At 40.6% G+C, this 17,512-nt stretch overlaps 1 protein-coding gene and 11 non-coding genes across 12 annotated transcripts in view; all 12 read left to right on the plus strand.

Annotated features, from left to right (window-relative positions):
* dnah10 (dynein axonemal heavy chain 10) overlaps window positions 1-17,512 on the plus strand; it is a 226,809-nt gene that overhangs the window by 118,887 nt on the left and 90,410 nt on the right. The gene's annotated exons all lie outside the window — the stretch shown is intronic.
* LOC128317402 (U6 spliceosomal RNA) lies at window positions 766-872 on the plus strand. Its single transcript, XR_008300915.1, has one exon. It is a non-coding gene; the product is annotated as a U6 spliceosomal RNA (small nuclear RNA).
* LOC128317374 (U6 spliceosomal RNA) lies at window positions 2,344-2,450 on the plus strand. The gene has a single exon (XR_008300887.1). It is a non-coding gene; the product is annotated as a U6 spliceosomal RNA (small nuclear RNA).
* Window positions 3,922-4,028, plus strand: LOC128317403 (U6 spliceosomal RNA). The gene has a single exon (XR_008300916.1). It is a non-coding gene; the product is annotated as a U6 spliceosomal RNA (small nuclear RNA).
* LOC128317375 (U6 spliceosomal RNA) lies at window positions 5,499-5,605 on the plus strand. The gene has a single exon (XR_008300888.1). It is a non-coding gene; the product is annotated as a U6 spliceosomal RNA (small nuclear RNA).
* LOC128317404 (U6 spliceosomal RNA) lies at window positions 7,076-7,182 on the plus strand. Its single transcript, XR_008300917.1, has one exon. It is a non-coding gene; the product is annotated as a U6 spliceosomal RNA (small nuclear RNA).
* LOC128317376 (U6 spliceosomal RNA) lies at window positions 8,654-8,760 on the plus strand. The gene has a single exon (XR_008300889.1). It is a non-coding gene; the product is annotated as a U6 spliceosomal RNA (small nuclear RNA).
* LOC128317406 (U6 spliceosomal RNA) lies at window positions 10,233-10,339 on the plus strand. Its single transcript, XR_008300919.1, has one exon. It is a non-coding gene; the product is annotated as a U6 spliceosomal RNA (small nuclear RNA).
* Window positions 11,811-11,917, plus strand: LOC128317359 (U6 spliceosomal RNA). The gene has a single exon (XR_008300872.1). It is a non-coding gene; the product is annotated as a U6 spliceosomal RNA (small nuclear RNA).
* LOC128317407 (U6 spliceosomal RNA) lies at window positions 13,386-13,492 on the plus strand. Its single transcript, XR_008300920.1, has one exon. It is a non-coding gene; the product is annotated as a U6 spliceosomal RNA (small nuclear RNA).
* On the plus strand, window positions 14,958-15,064 carry LOC128317408 (U6 spliceosomal RNA). Its single transcript, XR_008300921.1, has one exon. It is a non-coding gene; the product is annotated as a U6 spliceosomal RNA (small nuclear RNA).
* On the plus strand, window positions 16,536-16,642 carry LOC128317409 (U6 spliceosomal RNA). The gene has a single exon (XR_008300922.1). It is a non-coding gene; the product is annotated as a U6 spliceosomal RNA (small nuclear RNA).

The raw sequence follows: 17,512 nt of genomic DNA on the forward strand, positions 1-17,512 counted from the left end.
GTCACTCACGTATTATCGTTGTTCTGAATTTATCACGCTGTGGTTGAGATATGCCCTCACTTAATTTTTGTCAACTTTGGCATTCCACGATGTTGCAGATTTATTATTGCAACTGTATGTCCCCATTTGGCCTGTTGGTGGTGCTAGAGCGGAGTACACCAAAATTGCTGTGTAAAGTAGCTGAGACTGTCCTCTATCACTCAGCCAAATTTCATGAAAAGTGCAAGAAGCGTTGTGTGGACTGCCATAGATTCCTGTTTTTGTTTTTTTAACTTCATGATTTTTTTTTTACATTGTGATAAGCTTTATGCAATTTTAAAGTCTTCATCAAAAACACAACTTTACCATGTAGGGTGCTCTACAGCAGAAGTTGTCAAATTTGGTTTTTGCCTCAGTTGGTGGCTCCGATTTTTCTTAAAATTGTGGCTCAATGGGGAAGGGATGGGGGTTGATGATGAGAACAAAGGACTGATTACATCACCACACAGAGAACCAACCAGAACACCAGCGAGTGCCCGAATCTCCATACTCCCAGCATGCACCTCTGCGGTCTGAGACACAAAATGATAAATGTTTAGAATTTTGAAGCGTTTAATGGTTAATTTGGGGAATCATTATATCTGTAAACTCCATGTAGTGTGTGTGTCCAATCAGGACAGTTCTTCGAGTCTCCTGAAGGAACTTTGTGTGTTTTCGCTCTAACCACGGACAGGAAACGTTGTTAGGAACCTCAGCACTTATAGGGGCCCTTCAGGTGTGTGGTTTGTGCTTGCTACGGCAGCACATATACTAAAATTGGAACGATACAGAGAAGATTAGCATGGCCCCTGCGCAAGGATGACACGCAAAATCGTGAAGCGTTACCATATTTTTCACTGTTTAATAACTCTAACCCTGAAAAACCAACCCTATCCCTAAAACATTAACTGAAACCCTAAAAGTCTGGGCGCAGAGCACCTTCTGACTCCACTCCGTAGTGACGGAGAAAGACCAGTAGCCATGGGGACCATCAGTACTTTTCCCCAAGCATATATATTAAATTTTATGGCACTAGACAAGCCATTGCTGAGATATTTTCTCATTTTCTGTTTTCAGTAGCCATTCCAAGTTGTAAATGAATGCTAAGCTTGTTTGCTAACATCAGGTCATGTTGCTAAACATATGTGCCAAATTTGCCGTTATTACATAAAAGCGTTGGGAAGACATGCCCTCACTTCTTGTTTGGGGAATTATCCATCAAATTTGTTTGCAGGTTATTTACAAACCATCCTGCATTTCAAAGATCCAAGAAACATCTTTTGTTCAAGTTGGTCCCACGATGCTGTGAGCTAAATTTCATGATGATTGAAAAAAAAAGGTTTTAAGTAAAATGAAAATGGCAAACTTCCTGTTTGGCAAATTCCAAATTCGTTCCATGCAGAACACTCAGGTACCGTCCAAGGAATCAAACTAAAGAAGAATCAGGACTTGATGTTGAGCAGTTCAAAAGTTATCAGCAGTTTGACTCATTTCTAGATTATAGCACCCCCTAGAGGTGAATTCAGACAAAATTTCTCCTACTACCTTAGGTCGTGGACCGTCACTCACGTATTATCGTTGTTCTAAATTTATCACGATGTGGTTGAGATATTCCCTCACTTAATTTTTGTCAACTTTGGCATTCCACGAAGTTGCAGATTTATTATTGCAACTGTATGTCCCCATTTGGCCTGTTGGTGGTGCTAGAGCGGAGTACACCAAAATTGCTGTGTAAAGTAGCTGAGACTGTCCTCTATCACTGAGCCAAATTTCTTAAAAAGTGCAAGAAGCGTTGTGTGGACTGCCATAGATTCCTGTTTTTGTTTTTTTAACGTAATGATATTTTTTTTACATTGTGATAAGCTTTATGCAATTTTAAAGTCTTCATCAAAGACACAACTTTACCATGTAGGGTGCTCTACAGCAGAAGTTGTCAAATTTGGTTTTTACCTCAGTTGGTGGCTTCGATTTTTCTTAAAATTGTGGCTCAATGGGGAAGGGATGGGGGTTGATGATGAGAACAAAGGACTGATTACATCACCACACAGAGAACCAACCAGAACACCAGCGAGTGCCCGAATCTCCGTACTCCCAGCATGCACCTCTGCGGTCTGAGACACAAAATGATAAATGTTTAGAATTTTGAAGCGTTTAATGGTTAATTTGGGGAATCATTATATCTGTAAACTCCATGTAGTGTGTGTGTCCAATCAGGACAGTTCTTCGAGTCTCCTGAAGGAACTTTGTGTGTTTTCGCTCTAACCACGGAAAGGAAACGTTGTTAGGAACCTAAGCACTTATAGGGGCCCTTCAGGTGTGTGGTTTGTGCTTGCTACGGCAGCACATATACTAAAATTGGATCGATACAGAGAAGATTAGCATGGCCCCTGCGCAAGGATGACACGCAAAATCGTGAAGCGTTACCATATTTTTCGCTGTTTAATAACTCTAACCCTGAAAAACCAACCCTAACCCTAAAACATTAACTGGAACCCTAAAAGTCTGGGCGCAGAGCACCTTCTGACTCCACTCCGTAGTGATGGAGAAAGACCAGTAGCCATGGGGACCATCAGTACTTTTCCCCAAGCATATATATTAAATTTTATGGCACTAGACAAGCCATTGCTGAGATATTGCCTCATTTTCTGTTTTCAGTAGCCATTCCAAGTTGTAAATGAATGCTAAGCTTGTTTGCTAACATCAGGTCATGTTGCTAAACATATGCGCCAAATTTGGCGTTATTACATAAAAGCGTTGGGAAGACATGCCCTCACTTCTTGTTTGGGGAATTATCCATGAAATTTGTTTGCAGGTTATTGACAAACCATCCTGCATTTCAAAGATCCAAGAAACATGTTTTCTTCAAGTTGGTCCCACGATGCTGTGAGCTAAATTTCATGATGATTGAAAAAAAAAAATTTTAAGTAAAATGAAAATGGCAAACTTCCTCTTTGGCAAATTCCAAATTCGTTCCATGCAGAACACTCAGGTACCGGCCAAGGAATCAAGCTAAAGAAGAATCAGGACTTGATGTTGAGCAGTTTAAAAGTTATGAGCAGTTTGAGTCATTTCTAGATTATAGCACCCCTTAGAGGTGAATTCAGACTAAATTTCTCCTACTACCTTAGGTCGTGGACCGTCACTCACGTATTATCGTTGTTCTAAATTTATCACGCTGTGGTTGAGATATGCCCTGACTTCCTTTTTGTCAACTTTAGCATTCCACGATGTTGCAGATTTATTATTGCAACTGTATGTCCCCATTTGTCCTGTTGGTGGTGCTAGAGAGGAGTACACCAAAATTGCTGTGTAAAGTAGCTGAGACTGTCCTCTATCACTGAGCCAAATTTCTTAAAAAGTGCAAGAAGCGTTGTGTGGACTGTCATAGATTCCTGTTTTTGTTTTTTTAACGAAGTGATTTTTTTTTTACATTGTGATAAGCTTTATGCAATTTTAAAGTCTTCATCAAAAACACAACTTTACCATGTAGGGTGCTCTACAGCAGAAGTTGTCAAATTTGGTTTTTACCTCAGTTGTTGGCTCCGATTTTTCTTAAAATTGTGGCTCAATGGGGAAGGGATGGGGGTTGATGATGAGAACAAAGGACTGATTACATCACCACACAGAGAACCAACCAGAACACCAGCGAGTGCCCGAATCTCCATACTCCCAGCATGCACCTCTGCGGTCTGAGGCACAAAATGATAAATGTTTAGAATTTTGAAGCGTTTAATGGTTAATTTGGGGAATCATTATATCTGTAAACTCCATGTAGTGTGTGTGTCCAATCAGGACAGTTCTTCGAGTCTCCTGAAGGAACTTTGTGTGTTTTCGCTCTAACCACGGAAAGGAAACGTTGTTAGGAACCTCAGCACTTATAGGGGCCCTTCAGGTGTGTGGTTTGTGCTTGCTACGGCAGCACATATACTAAAATTGGAACGATACAGAGAAGATTAGCATGGCCCCTGCGCAAGGATGACACGCAAAATCGTGAAGCGTTACCATATTTTTCACTGTTTAATAACTCTAACCCTGAAAAACCAACCCTAACCCTAAAACATTAACTGGAACCCTCGAAGTCTGGGGGCCGAGCACCTTCTGACTCCACTCCGTAGTGACGGAGAAAGACCAGTAGCCATGGGGACCATCCGTACTTTTCCCCAAGCATATATATTAAATTTTATGGCACTAGACAAGCCATTGCTGAGATATTGCCTCATTTTCTGTTTTCAGTAGCCATTCCAAGTTGTAAATGAATGCTAAGCTTGTTTGCTAACATCAGGTCATGTTGCTAAACATATGTGCCAAATTTGGCATTATTACATAAAAGCGTTGGGAAGACATGCCCTCACTTCTTGTTTGGGGAATTATCCATCAAATTTGTTTGCAGGTTGTTTACAAACCATCCTGCATTTCAAAGATCCAAGAAACATCCTTTGTTCAAGTCGGTCCCACGATGCTGTTAGCTAAATTTCATGATGATTGAAAAAAAAAGTTTTTAAGTAAAATGAAAATGGCAAACTTCCTCTTTGGCAAATTCCAAATTCGTTCCATGCAGAACACTAAGGTACCGTCCAAGGAATCAAGCTAAAGAAGAATCAGGACTTGATGTTGAGCAGTTTAAAAGTTATGAGCAGTTTGAGTCATTTCTAGATTATAGCACCCCTTAGAGGTGAATTCAGACTAAATTTCTCCTACTACCTTAGGTCGTGGACCGTCACTCACGTATTATCGTTGTTCTAAATTTATCACGCTGTGGTTGAGATATGCCCTGACTTCCTTTTTGTCAACTTTGGCATTCCACGATGTTGCAGATTTATTATTGCAACTGTATGTCCCCATTTGGCCTGTTGGTGGTGCTAGAGCGGAGTACACCAAAATTGCTGTGTAAAGTAGCTGAGACTGTCCTCTATCACTGAGCCAAATTTCTTAAAAAGTGCAGGAAGCGTTGTGTGGACTGCCATAGATTCCTGTTTTTGTTTTTTTAGCGTAGTGATTTTTTTTTACATTGTGATAAGCTTTATGCAATTTTAAAGTCTTCATCAAAAACACAACTTTACCATGTAGGGTGCTCTACAGCAGAAGTTGTCAAATTTGGTTTTTACCTCCGTTGGTGGCTTCGATTTTTCTTAAAATTGTGGCTCAATGGGGAAGGGATGGGGGTTGATGATGAGAACAAAGGACTGATTACATCACCACACAGAGAACCAACCAGAACACCAGCGAGTGCCCGAATCTCCATACTCCCAGCATGCACCTCTGCGGTCTGAGACACAAAATGATAAATGTTTAGAATTTTGAAGCGTTTAATGGTTAATTTGGGGAATCATTATATCTGTAAACTCCATGTAGTGTGTGTGTCCAATCAGGACAGTTCTTCGAGTCTCCTGAAGGAACTTTGTGTGTTTTCGCTATAACCACGGACAGGAAACGTTGTTAGGAACCTAAGCACTTATAGGGGCCCTTCAGGTGTGTGGTTTGTGCTTGCTACGGCAGCACATATACTAAAATTGGATCGATACAGAGAAGATTAGCATGGCCCCTGCGCAAGGATGACACGCAAAATCGTGAAGCGTTACCATATTTTTCACTGTTTAATAACTCTAACCCTGAAAAACCAACCCTAACCCTAAAACATTAACTGGAACCCTAAAAGTCTGGGCGCAGAGCACCTTCTGACTCCACTCCGTAGTGACGGAGAAAGACCAGTAGCCATGGGGACCATCAGTACTTTTCCCCAAGCATATATATTAAATTTTATGGCACTAGACAAGCCATTGCTGAGATATTGCCTCATTTTCTGTTTTCAGTAGCCATTCCAAGTTGTAAATGAATGCTAAGCTTGTTTGCTAACATCAGGTCATGTTGCTAAACATATGTGCCAAATTTGGCGTTATTACATAAAAGCGTTGGGAAGACATGCCCTCACTTCTTGTTTGGGGAATTATCCATCAAATTTGTTTGCAGGTTATTGACAAACCATCCTGCATTTCAAAGATCCAAGAAACATCTTTTCTTCAAGTTGGTCCCACGATGCTGTGAGCTAAATTTCATGATGATTGAAAAAAAAAGTTTTTAAGTAAAATGAAAATGGCAAACTTCCTCTTTGGCAAATTCCAAATTCGTTCCATGCAGAACACTCAGGTACCGTCCAAGGAATCAAGCTAAAGAAGAATCAGGACTTGATGTTGAGCAGTTTAAAAGTTATGAGCAGTTCGAGTCATTTCTAGATTACAGCACCCCCTAGAGGTGAATTCAGACAAAATTTCTCCTACTACCTTAGGTCGTGGACCGTCACTGACAAATTATCGTTGTTCTAAATTTATCACGCTGTGGTTGAGATATGCCCTCACTTAATTTTTGTCAACTTTGGCATTCCACGATGTTGCAGATTTATTATTGCAACTGTATGTCCCCATTTGGCCTGTTGGTGGTGCTAGAGCGGAGTACACCAAAATTGCTGTGTAAAGTAGCTGAGACTGTCCTCTATCACTGAGCCAAATTTCTTAAAAAGTGCAGGAAGCGTTGTGTGGACTGCCATAGATTCCTGTTTTTGCTTTTTTAACGTAGTGAATTTTTTTTACATTGTGATAAACTTTATGCAATTTTAAAGTCTTCATCAAAAACACAACTTTACCATGTAGGGTGCTCTACAGCAGAAGTTGTCAAATTTGGTTTTTACCTCCGTTGGTGGCTTCGATTTTTCTTAAAATTGTGGCTCAATGGGGAAGGGATGGGGGTTGATGATGAGAACAAAGGACTGATTACATCACCACACAGAGAACCAACCAGAACACCAGCAAGTGCCCGAATCTCCATACTCCCAGCATGCACCTCTGCGGTGTGAGACACAAAATGATAAATGTTTAGAATTTTCAAGCGTTTAATGGTTAATTTGGGGAATCATTATATCTGTAAACTCCATGTAGTGTGTGTGTCCAATCAGGACAGTTCTTCGAGTCTCCTGAAGGAACTTTGTGTGTTTTCGCTCTAACCACGGAAAGGAAACGTTGTTAGGAACCTCAGCACTTATAGGGGCCCTTCAGGTGTGTGGTTTGTGCTTGCTACGGCAGCACATATACTAAAATTGGAACGATACAGAGAAGATTAGCATGGCCCCTGCGCAAGGATGACACGCAAAATCGTGAAGCGTTACCATATTTTTCACTGTTTAATAACTCTAACCCTGAAAAACCAACCCTAACCCTAAAACATTAACTGGAACCCTAAAAGTCTGGGCGCAGAGCACCTTCTGACTCCACTCCGTAGTGACGGAGAAAGACCAGTAGCCATGGGGACCATCAGTACTTTTCCCCAAGCATATATATTAAATTTTATGGCACTAGACAAGCCATTGCTGAGATATTGCCTCATTTTCTGTTTTCAGTAGCCATTCCAAGTTGTAAATGAATGCTAAGCTTGTTTGCTAACATCAGGTCATGTTGCTAAACATATGTGCCAAATTTGGCATTATTACATAAAAGCGTTGGGAAGACATGCCCTCACTTCTTGTTTGGGGAATTATCCATCAAATTTGTTTGCAGGTTATTTACAAACCATCCTGCATTTCAAAGATCCAAGAAACATCTTTTGTTCAAGTCGGTCCCACGATGCTGTTAGCTAAATTTCATGATGATTGAAAAAAAAAGTTTTTAAGTAAAATGAAAATGGCAAACTTCCTGTTTGGCAAATTCCAAATTCGTTCCATGCAGAACACTTAGGTACCGTCCAAGGAATCAAACTAAAGAAGAATCAGGACTTGATGTTGAGCAGTTCAAAAGTTATCAGCAGTTTGACTCATTTCTAGATTATAGCACCCCCTAGAGGTGAATTCAGACAAAATTTCTCCTACTACCTTAGGTCGTGGACCGTCACTCACGTATTATCGTTGTTCTAAATTTATCACGATGTGGTTGAGATATTCCCTCACTTAATTTTTGTCAACTTTGGCATTCCACGAAGTTGCAGATTTATTATTGCAACTGTATGTCCCCATTTGGCCTGTTGGTGGTGCTAGAGCGGAGTACACCAAAATTGCTGTGTAAAGTAGCTGAGACTGTCCTCTATCACTGAGCCAAATTTCTTAAAAAGTGCAAGAAGCGTTGTGTGGACTGCCATAGATTCCTGTTTTTGTTTTTTTAACTTAGTTATATTTTTTTTACATTGTGATAAGCTTTATGCAATTTTAAAGTCTTCATCAAAAACACAACTTTACCATGTAGGGTGCTCTACAGCAGAAGTTGTCAAATTTGGTTTTTACCTCCGTTGGTGGCTCCGATTTTTCTTAAAATTGTGTCTCAATGGGGAAGGGATGGGGGTTGATGATGAGAACAAAGGACTGATTACATCACCACACAGAGAACCAACCAGAACACCAACCAGTGCCCGAATCTCCATACTCCCAGCATGCACCTCTGCGGTCTGAGGCACAAAATGATAAATGTTTAGAATTTTGAAGCGTTTAATGGTTAATTTGGGGAATCATTATATCTGTAAACTCCATGTAGTGTGTGTGTCCAATCAGGACAGTTCTTCGAGTCTCCTGAAGGAACTTTGTGTGTTTTCGCTCTAACCACGGAAAGGAAACGCTGTGAGGGACCTAAGCACTTATAGGGGCCCTTCAGGTGTGTGGTTTGTGCTTGCTACGGCAGCACATATACTAAAATTGGATCGATACAGAGAAGATTAGCATGGCCCCTGCGCAAGGATGACACGCAAAATCGTGAAGCGTTACCATATTTTTCACTGTTTAATAACTCTAACCCTGAAAAACCAACCCTAACCCTAAAACATTAACTGGAACCCTAAAAGTCTGGGGGCCGAACACCTTCTGACTCCACTCCGTAGTGACGGAGAAAGACCAGTAGCCATGGGGACCATCCGTACTTTTCCCCAAGCATATATATTAAATTTTATGGCACTACGACAAGCCATTGCTGAGATATTGCCTCATTTTCTGTTTTCAGTAGCCATTCCAAGTTGTAAATGAATGCTAAGCTTGTTTGCTAACATCAGGTCATGTTGCTAAACATATGTGCCAAATTTGGCATTATTACATAAAAGCGTTGGGAAGACATGCCCTCACTTCTTGTTTTGGGAATTATCCATGAAATTTGTTTGCAGGTTATTTACAAACCATCCTGCATTTCAAAGATCCAAGAAACATCTTTTGTTCAAGTTGGTCCCACGATGCTGTGAGCTAAATTTCATGATGATTGAAAAAAAAAGTTTTTAAGTAAAATGAAAATGGCAAACTTCCTCTTTGGCAAATTCCAAATTCGTTCCATGCAGAACACTCAGGTACCGTCCAAGGAATCAAGCTAAAGAAGAATCAGGAATTGATGTTGAGCAGTTGAAAAGTTATCAGCAGTTTGACTCATTTCTAGATTATAGCACCCCTTAGAGGTGAATTCAGACAAAATTTCTCCTACTACCTTAGGTCGTGGACCGTCTCTCACGTATTATCGTTGTTCTAAATTTATCACGCTGTGGTTGAGATATGCCCTCACTTCCTTTTTGTCAACTTTGGCATTCCACGATGTTGCATATTTATTATTGCAACTGTATGTCCCCATTTGGCCTGTTGGTGGTGCTAGAGCGGAGTACACCAAAATTGCTGGGTAAAGTAGCTGAGACTGTCCTCTATCACTGAGCCAAATTTCATAAAAAGTGCAGGAAGCGTTGTGTGGACTGCCATAGATTCCTGTTTTTGTTTTTTTAACTTAGTGATATTTTTTTTACATTGTGATAAGCTTTATGCAATTTTAAAGTCTTCATCAAAAACACAACTTTACCATGTAGGGTGCTCTACAGCAGAAGTTGTCAAATTTGGTTTTTACCTCCGTTGGTGGCTCCGATTTTTCTTAAAATTGTGTCTCAATGGGGAAGGGATGGGGGTTGATGATGAGAACAAAGGACTGATTACATCACCACACAGAGAACCAACCAGAACACCAGCCAGTGCCCGAATCTCCATACTCCCAGCATGCACCTCTGCGGTCTGAGGCACAAAATGATAAATGTTTAGAATTTTGAAGCGTTTAATGGTTAATTTGGGGAATCATTATATCTGTAAACTCCATGTAGTGTGTGTGTCCAATCAGGACAGTTCTTCGAGTCTCCTGAAGGAACTTTGTGTGTTTTCGCTCTAACCACGGAAAGGAAACGTTGTTAGGAACCTCAGCACTTATAGGGGCCCTTCAGGTGTGTGGTTTGTGCTTGCTACGGCAGCACATATACTAAAATTGGAACGATACAGAGAAGATTAGCATGGCCCCTGCGCAAGGATGACACGCAAAATCGTGAAGCGTTACCATATTTTTCACTGTTTAATAACTCTAACCCTGAAAAACCAACCCTAACCCTAAAACATTAACTGGAACCCTAAAAGTCTGGGGGCCGAGCACCTTCTGACTCCACTCCGTAGTGACGGAGAAAGACCAGTAGCCATGGGGACCATCCGTACTTTTCCCCAAGCATATATATTAAATTTTATGGCACTAGACAAGCCATTGCTGAGATATTGCCTCATTTTCTGTTTTCAGTAGCCATTCCAAGTTGTAAATGAATGCTAAGCTTGTTTGCTAACATCAGGTCATGTTGCTAAACATATGTGCCAAATTTGGCATTATTACATAAAAGCGTTGGGAAGACATGCCCTCACTTCTTGTTTGGGGAATTATCCATGAAATTTGTTTGCAGGTTATTTACAAACCATCCTGCATTTCAAAGATCCAAGAAACATCTTTTGTTCAAGTCGGTCCCACGATGCTGTTAGCTAAATTTCATGATGATTGAAAAAAAAAGTTTTTAAGTAAAATGAAAATGGCAAACTTCCTCTTTGGCAAATTCCAAATTCGTTCCATGCAGAACACTAAGGTACCGTCCAAGGAATCAAGCTAAAGAAGAATCAGGACTTGATGTTGAGCAGTTTAAAAGTTATGAGCAGTTTGAGTCATTTCTAGATTATAGCACCCCTTAGAGGTGAATTCAGACTAAATTTCTCCTACTACCTTAGGTCGTGGACCGTCACTCACGTATTATCGTTGTTCTAAATTTATCACGCTGTGGTTGAGATATGCCCTGACTTCCTTTTTGTCAACTTTGGCATTCCACGATGTTGCAGATTTATTATTGCAACTGTATGTCCCCATTTGGCCTGTTGGTGGTGCTAGAGCGGAGTACACCAAAATTGCTGGGTAAAGTAGCTGAGACTGTCCTCTATCACTGAGCCAAATTTCTTAAAAAGTGCAAGAAGCGTTGTGTGGACTGTCATAGATTCCTGTTTTTGTTTTTTTAACGTAGTGATTTTTTTTTTACATTGTGATAAGCTTTATGCAATTTTAAAGTCTTCATCAAAAACACAACTTTACCATGTAGGGTGCTCTACAGCAGAAGTTGTCAAATTTGGTTTTTACCTCAGTTGTTGGCTCCGATTTTTCTTAAAATTGTGGCTCAATGGGGAAGGGATGGGGGTTGATGATGAGAACAAAGGACTGATTACATCACCACACAGAGAACCAACCAGAACACCAGCCAGTGCCCGAATCTCCATACTCCCAGCATGCACCTCTGCGGTCTGAGGCACAAAATGATAAATGTTTAGAATTTTGAAGCGTTTAATGGTTAATTTGGGGAATCATTATATCTGTAAACTCCATGTAGTGTGTGTTTCCAATCAGGACAGTTCTTCGAGTCTCCTGAAGGAACTTTGTGTGTTTTCGCTCTAACCACGGAAAGGAAACGTTGTTAGGAACCTCAGCACTTATAGGGGCCCTTCAGGTGTGTGGTTTGTGCTTGCTACGGCAGCACATACACTAAAATTGGAACGATACAGAGAAGATTAGCATGGCCCCTGCGCAAGGATGACACGCAAAATCGTGAAGCGTTACCATATTTTTCACTGTTTAATAACTCAAACCCTGAAAAACCAACCCTAACCCTAAAACATTAACTGGAACCCTAAAAGTCTGGGGGCCGAGCACCTTCTGACTCCACTCCGTAGTGACGGAGAAAGACCAGTAGCCATGGGCACGATCAGTACTTTTCCCCAAGGATATATATTAAATTTTATGGCACTACGACAAGCCATTGCTGAGATATTGCCTCATTTTCTGTTTTCAATAGCCATTCCAAGTTGTAAATGAATGCTAAGCTTGTTTGCTAACATCAGGTCATGTTGCTAAACATATGTGCCAAATTTGGCGTTATTACATAAAAGTGTTGGGAAGACCCTCACTTCTTGTTTGGGGAATTATCCATGAAATTTGTTTGCAGGTTATTTACAAACCATCCTGCATTTCAAAGATCCAAGAAACATCTTTTGTTCAAGTTGGTCCCACGATGCTGTGAGCTAAATTTCATGATGATTGAAAAAAAAAGTTTTTAAGTAAAATGAAAATGGCAAACTTCCTCTTTGGCAAATTCCAAATTCGTTCCATGCAGAACACTAAGGTACCGTCCAAGGAATCAAGCTAAAGAAGAATCAGGAATTGATGTTGAGCAGTTCAAAAGTTATCAGCAGTTTGACTCATTTCTAGATTATAGCACCCCTTAGAGGTGAATTCAGACAAAATTTCTCCTACTACCTTAGGTCGTGGACCGTCTCTCACGTATTATCGTTGTTCTAAATTTATCACGCTGTGGTTGAGATATGCCCTCACTTCCTTTTTGTCAACTTTGGCATTCCACGATGTTGCAGATTTATTATTGCAACTGTATGTCCCCATTTGGCCTGTTGGTGGTGCTAGAGCGGAGTACACCAAAATTGCTGGGTAAAGTAGCTGAGACTGTCCTCTATCACTGAGCCAAATTTCATAAAAAGTGCAGGAAGCGTTGTGTGGACTGCCATAGATTCCTGTTTTTGTTTTTTTAACGTAGTGATTTTTTTTTTACATTGTGATAAGCTTTATGCAATTTTAAAGTCTTCATCAAAAACACAACTTTACCATGTAGGGTGCTCTACAGCAGAAGTTGTCAAATTTGGTTTTTACCTCAGTTGTTGGCTCCGATTTTTCTTAAAATTGTGTCTCAATGGGGAAGGGATGGGGGTTGATGATGAGAACAAAGGACTGATTACATCACCACACAGAGAACCAACCAGAACACCAGCCAGTGCCCGAATCTCCATACTCCCAGCATGCACCTCTGCGGTCTGAGGCACAAAATGATAAATGTTTAGAATTTTCAAGCGTTTAATGGTTAATTTGGGGAATCATTATATCTGTAAACTCCATGTAGTGTGTGTGTCCAATCAGGACAGTTCTTCGAGTCTCCTGAAGGAACTTTGTGTGTTTTCGCTCTAACCACGGAAAGGAAACGTTGTTAGGAACCTCAGCACTTATAGGGGCCCTTCAGGTGCGTGGTTTGTGCTTGCTACGGCAGCACATATACTAAAATTGGAACGATACAGAGAAGATTAGCATGGCCCCTGCGCAAGGATGACACGCAAAATCGTGAAGCGTTACCATATTTTTCACTGTTTAATAACTCTAACCCTGAAAAACCAACCCTAACCCTAAAACATTAACTGGAACCCTAAAAGTCTGGGGGCCGAGCACCTTCTTACTCCACTCCGTAGTGACGGAGAAAGACCAGTAGCCATGGGGACCATCAGTACTTTTCCCCAAGCATATATATTAAATTTTATGGCACTACGACAAGCCATTGCTGAGATATTGCCTCATTTTCTGTTTTCAGTAGCCATTCCAAGTTGTAAATGAATGCTAAGCTTGTTTGCTAACATCAGGTCATGTTGCTAAACATAAGTGCCAAATTTGGTGTTATTACATAAAAGTGTTGGGAAGACCCTCACTTCTTGTTTGGGGAATTATCCATGAAATTTGTTTGCAGGTTATTTACAAACCATCCTGCATTTCAAAGATCCAAGAAAGATCTTTTGTTCAAGTTGGTCCCACGATGCTGTGAGCTAAATTTCATGATGATTGAAAAAAAAGTTTTTAAGTAAAATGAAAATGGCAAACTTCCTCTTTGGCAAATTCCAAATTCGTTCCATGCAGAACACTAAGGTACCGTCCAAGGAATCAAGCTAAAGAAGAATCAGGACTTGATGTTGAGCAGTTTAAAAGTTATGAGCAGTTCGAGTCATTTCTAGATTATAGCACCCCCTAGAGGTGAATCCAGACAAAATTTCTCCTACTACCTTAGGTCGTGGACCGTCGCTCACGTATTATCGTTGTTCTGAATTTATCACGCTGTGGTTGAGATATGCCCTCACTTAATTTTTGTCAACTTTGGCATTCCACGATGTTGCAGATTTATTATTGCAACTGTATGTCTCCATTTGGCCTGTTGGTGGTGCTAGAGCGGAGTACACCAAAATTGCTGTGTAAAGTAGCTGAGACTGTCCTCTATCACTGAGCCAAATTTCTTAAAAAGTGCAAGAAGCATTGTGTGGACTGCCATAGATTCCTGTTTTTGTTTTTTTAACATAGTCATTTTTTTTACATAGTGATAAGCTTTATGCAATTTTAAAGTCTTCATCAAAAACACAACTTTACCATGTAGGGTGCTCTACAGCAGAAGTTGTCAAATTTGGTTTTTACCTCAGTTGGTGGCTCCGATTTTTCTTAAAATTGTGGCTCAATGGGGAAGGGATGGGGGTTGATGATGAGAACAAAGGACTGATTACATCACCACACAGAGAACCAACCAGAACACCAGCGAGTGCCCGAATCTCCATACTCCCAGCATGCACCTCTGCGGTGTGAGACACAAAATGATAAATGTTTAGAATTTTGAAGCGTTTAATGGTTAATTTGGGGAATCATTATATCTGTAAACTCCATGTAGTGTGTGTGTCCAATCAGGACAGTTCTTCGAGTCTCCTGAAGGAACTTTGTGTGTTTTCGCTCTAACCACGGACAGGAAACGTTGTTAGGAACCTCAGCACTTATAGGGACCCTTCAGGTGTGTGGTTTGTGCTTGCTACGGCAGCACATATACTAAAATTGGAACGATACAGAGAAGATTAGCATGGCCCCTGCGCAAGGATGACACGCAAAATCGTGAAGCGTTACCATATTTTTCACTGTTTAATAACTCTAACCCTGAAAAACCAACCCTAACCCTAAAACATTAACTGGAACCCTAAAAGTCTGGGGGCCGAGCACCTTCTGACTCCACTCCGTAGTGACGGAGAAAGACCAGTAGCCATGGGGACCATCAGTACTTTTCCCCAAGCATATATATTAAATTTTATGGCACTAGACAAGCCATTGCTGAGATATTGCCTCATTTTCTGTTTTCAGTAGCCATTCCAAGTTGTAAATGAATGCTAAGCTTGTTTGCTAACATCAGGTCATGTTGCTAAACATATGTGCCAAATTTGGCATTATTACATAAAAGCGTTGGGAAGACATGCCCTCACTTCTTGTTTGGGGAATTATCCATCAAATTTGTTTGCAGGTTATTTACAAACCATCCTGCATTTCAAAGATCCAAGAAACATCCTTTGTTCAAGTCGGTCCCACGATGCTGTTAGCTAAATTTCATGATGATTGAAAAAAAAAGTTTTTAAGTAAAATGAAAATGGCAAACTTCCTCTTTGGCAAATTCCAAATTCGTTCCATGCAGAACACTAAGGTACCGTCCAAGGAATCAAGCTAAAGAAGAATCAGGACTTGATGTTGAGCAGTTTAAAAGTTATGAGCAGTTTGAGTCATTTCTAGATTATAGCACCCCTTAGAGGTGAATTCAGACTAAATTTCTCCTACTACCTTAGGTCGTGGACCGTCACTCACGTATTATCGTTGTTCTAAATTTATCACGCTGTGGTTGAGATATGCCCTGACTTCCTTTTTGTCAACTTTGGCATTCCACGATGTTGCAGATTTATTATTGCAACTGTATGTCCCCATTTGGCCTGTTGGTGGTGCTAGAGCGGAGTACACCAAAATTGCTGTGTAAAGTAGCTGAGACTGTCCTCTATCACTGAGCCAAATTTCTTAAAAATTGCAAGAAGCGTTGTGTGGACTGTCATAGATTCCTGTTTTTGTTTTTTTAACGTAGTGATTTTTTTTTTACATTGTGATAAGCTTTATGCAATTTTAAAGTCTTCATCAAAAACACAACTTTACCATGTAGGGTGCTCTACAGCAGAAGTTGTCAAATTTGGTTTTTACCTCAGTTGTTGGCTCCGATTTTTCTTAAAATTGTGGCTCAATGGGGAAGGGATGGGGGTTGATGATGAGAACAAAGGACTGATTACATCACCACACAGAGAACCAACCAGAACACCAGCCAGTGCCCGAATCTCCATACTCCCAGCATGCACCTCTGCGGTCTGAGGCACAAAATGATAAATGTTTAGAATTTTGAAGCGTTTAATGGTTAATTTGGGGAATCATTATATCTGTAAACTCCATGTAGTGTGTGTGTCCAATCAGGACAGTTCTTCGAGTCTCCTGAAGGAACTTTGTGTGTTTTCGCTCTAACCACGGAAAGGAAACGTTGTTAGGAACCTCAGCACTTATAGGGGCCCTTCAGGTGCGTGGTTTGTGCTTGCTACGGCAGCACATATACTAAAATTGGAACGATACAGAGAAGATTAGCATGGCCCCTGCGCAAGGATGACACGCAAAATCGTGAAGCGTTACCATATTTTTCACTGTTTAATAACTCTAACCCTGAAAAACCAACCCTAACCCTAAAACATTAACTGGAACCCTAAAAGTCTGGGCGCAGAGCACCTTCTGACTCCACTCCGTAGTGACGGAGAAAGACCAGTAGCCATGGGGACCATCAGTACTTTTCCCCAAGCATATATATTAAATTTTATGGCACTAGACAAGCCATTGCTGAGATATTGCCTCATTTTCTGTTTTCAGTAGCCATTCCAAGTTGTAAATGAATGCTAAGCTTGTTTGCTAACATCAGGTCATGTTGCTAAACATATGTGCCAAATTTGGCGTTATTACATAAAAGCGTTGGGAAGACATGCCCTCACTTCTTGTTTGGGGAATTATCCATGAAATTTGTTTGCAGGTTATTTACAAACCATCCTGCATTTCAAAGATCCAAGAAACATCTTTTGTTCAAGTTGGTCCCACGATGCTGTGAGCTAAATTTCATGATGATTGGAAAAAATATTATTTAAGTAAAATGAAAATGGCAAACTTCCTCTTTGGCAAATTCCAAATTCGTTCCATGCAGAACACTCAGGTACCGTCCAAGGAATCAAGCTAAAGAAGAATCAGGACTTGATGTTGAGCAGTTCAAAAGTTATGAGCAGTTTGAGTCATTTCTAGATTATAGCACCCCCTAGAGGTGAATCCAGACTAAATTTCTCCTACTACCTTAGGTCGTGGACCGTCACTCACGTATTATCGTTGTTCTGAATTTATCACGCTGTGGTTGAGATATGCCCTCACTTCCTTTTTGTCAACTTTGGCATTCCACGATGTTGCAGATTTATTATTGCAACTGTATGTCCCCATTTGGCCTGTTGGTGGTGCTAGAGCGGAGTACACCAAAA

The sequence above is a fragment of the Pangasianodon hypophthalmus genome, chromosome 24, assembly GCF_027358585.1.
Source record: "Pangasianodon hypophthalmus isolate fPanHyp1 chromosome 24, fPanHyp1.pri, whole genome shotgun sequence".
Taxonomy (NCBI): Eukaryota; Metazoa; Chordata; class Actinopteri; order Siluriformes; family Pangasiidae; genus Pangasianodon; species Pangasianodon hypophthalmus.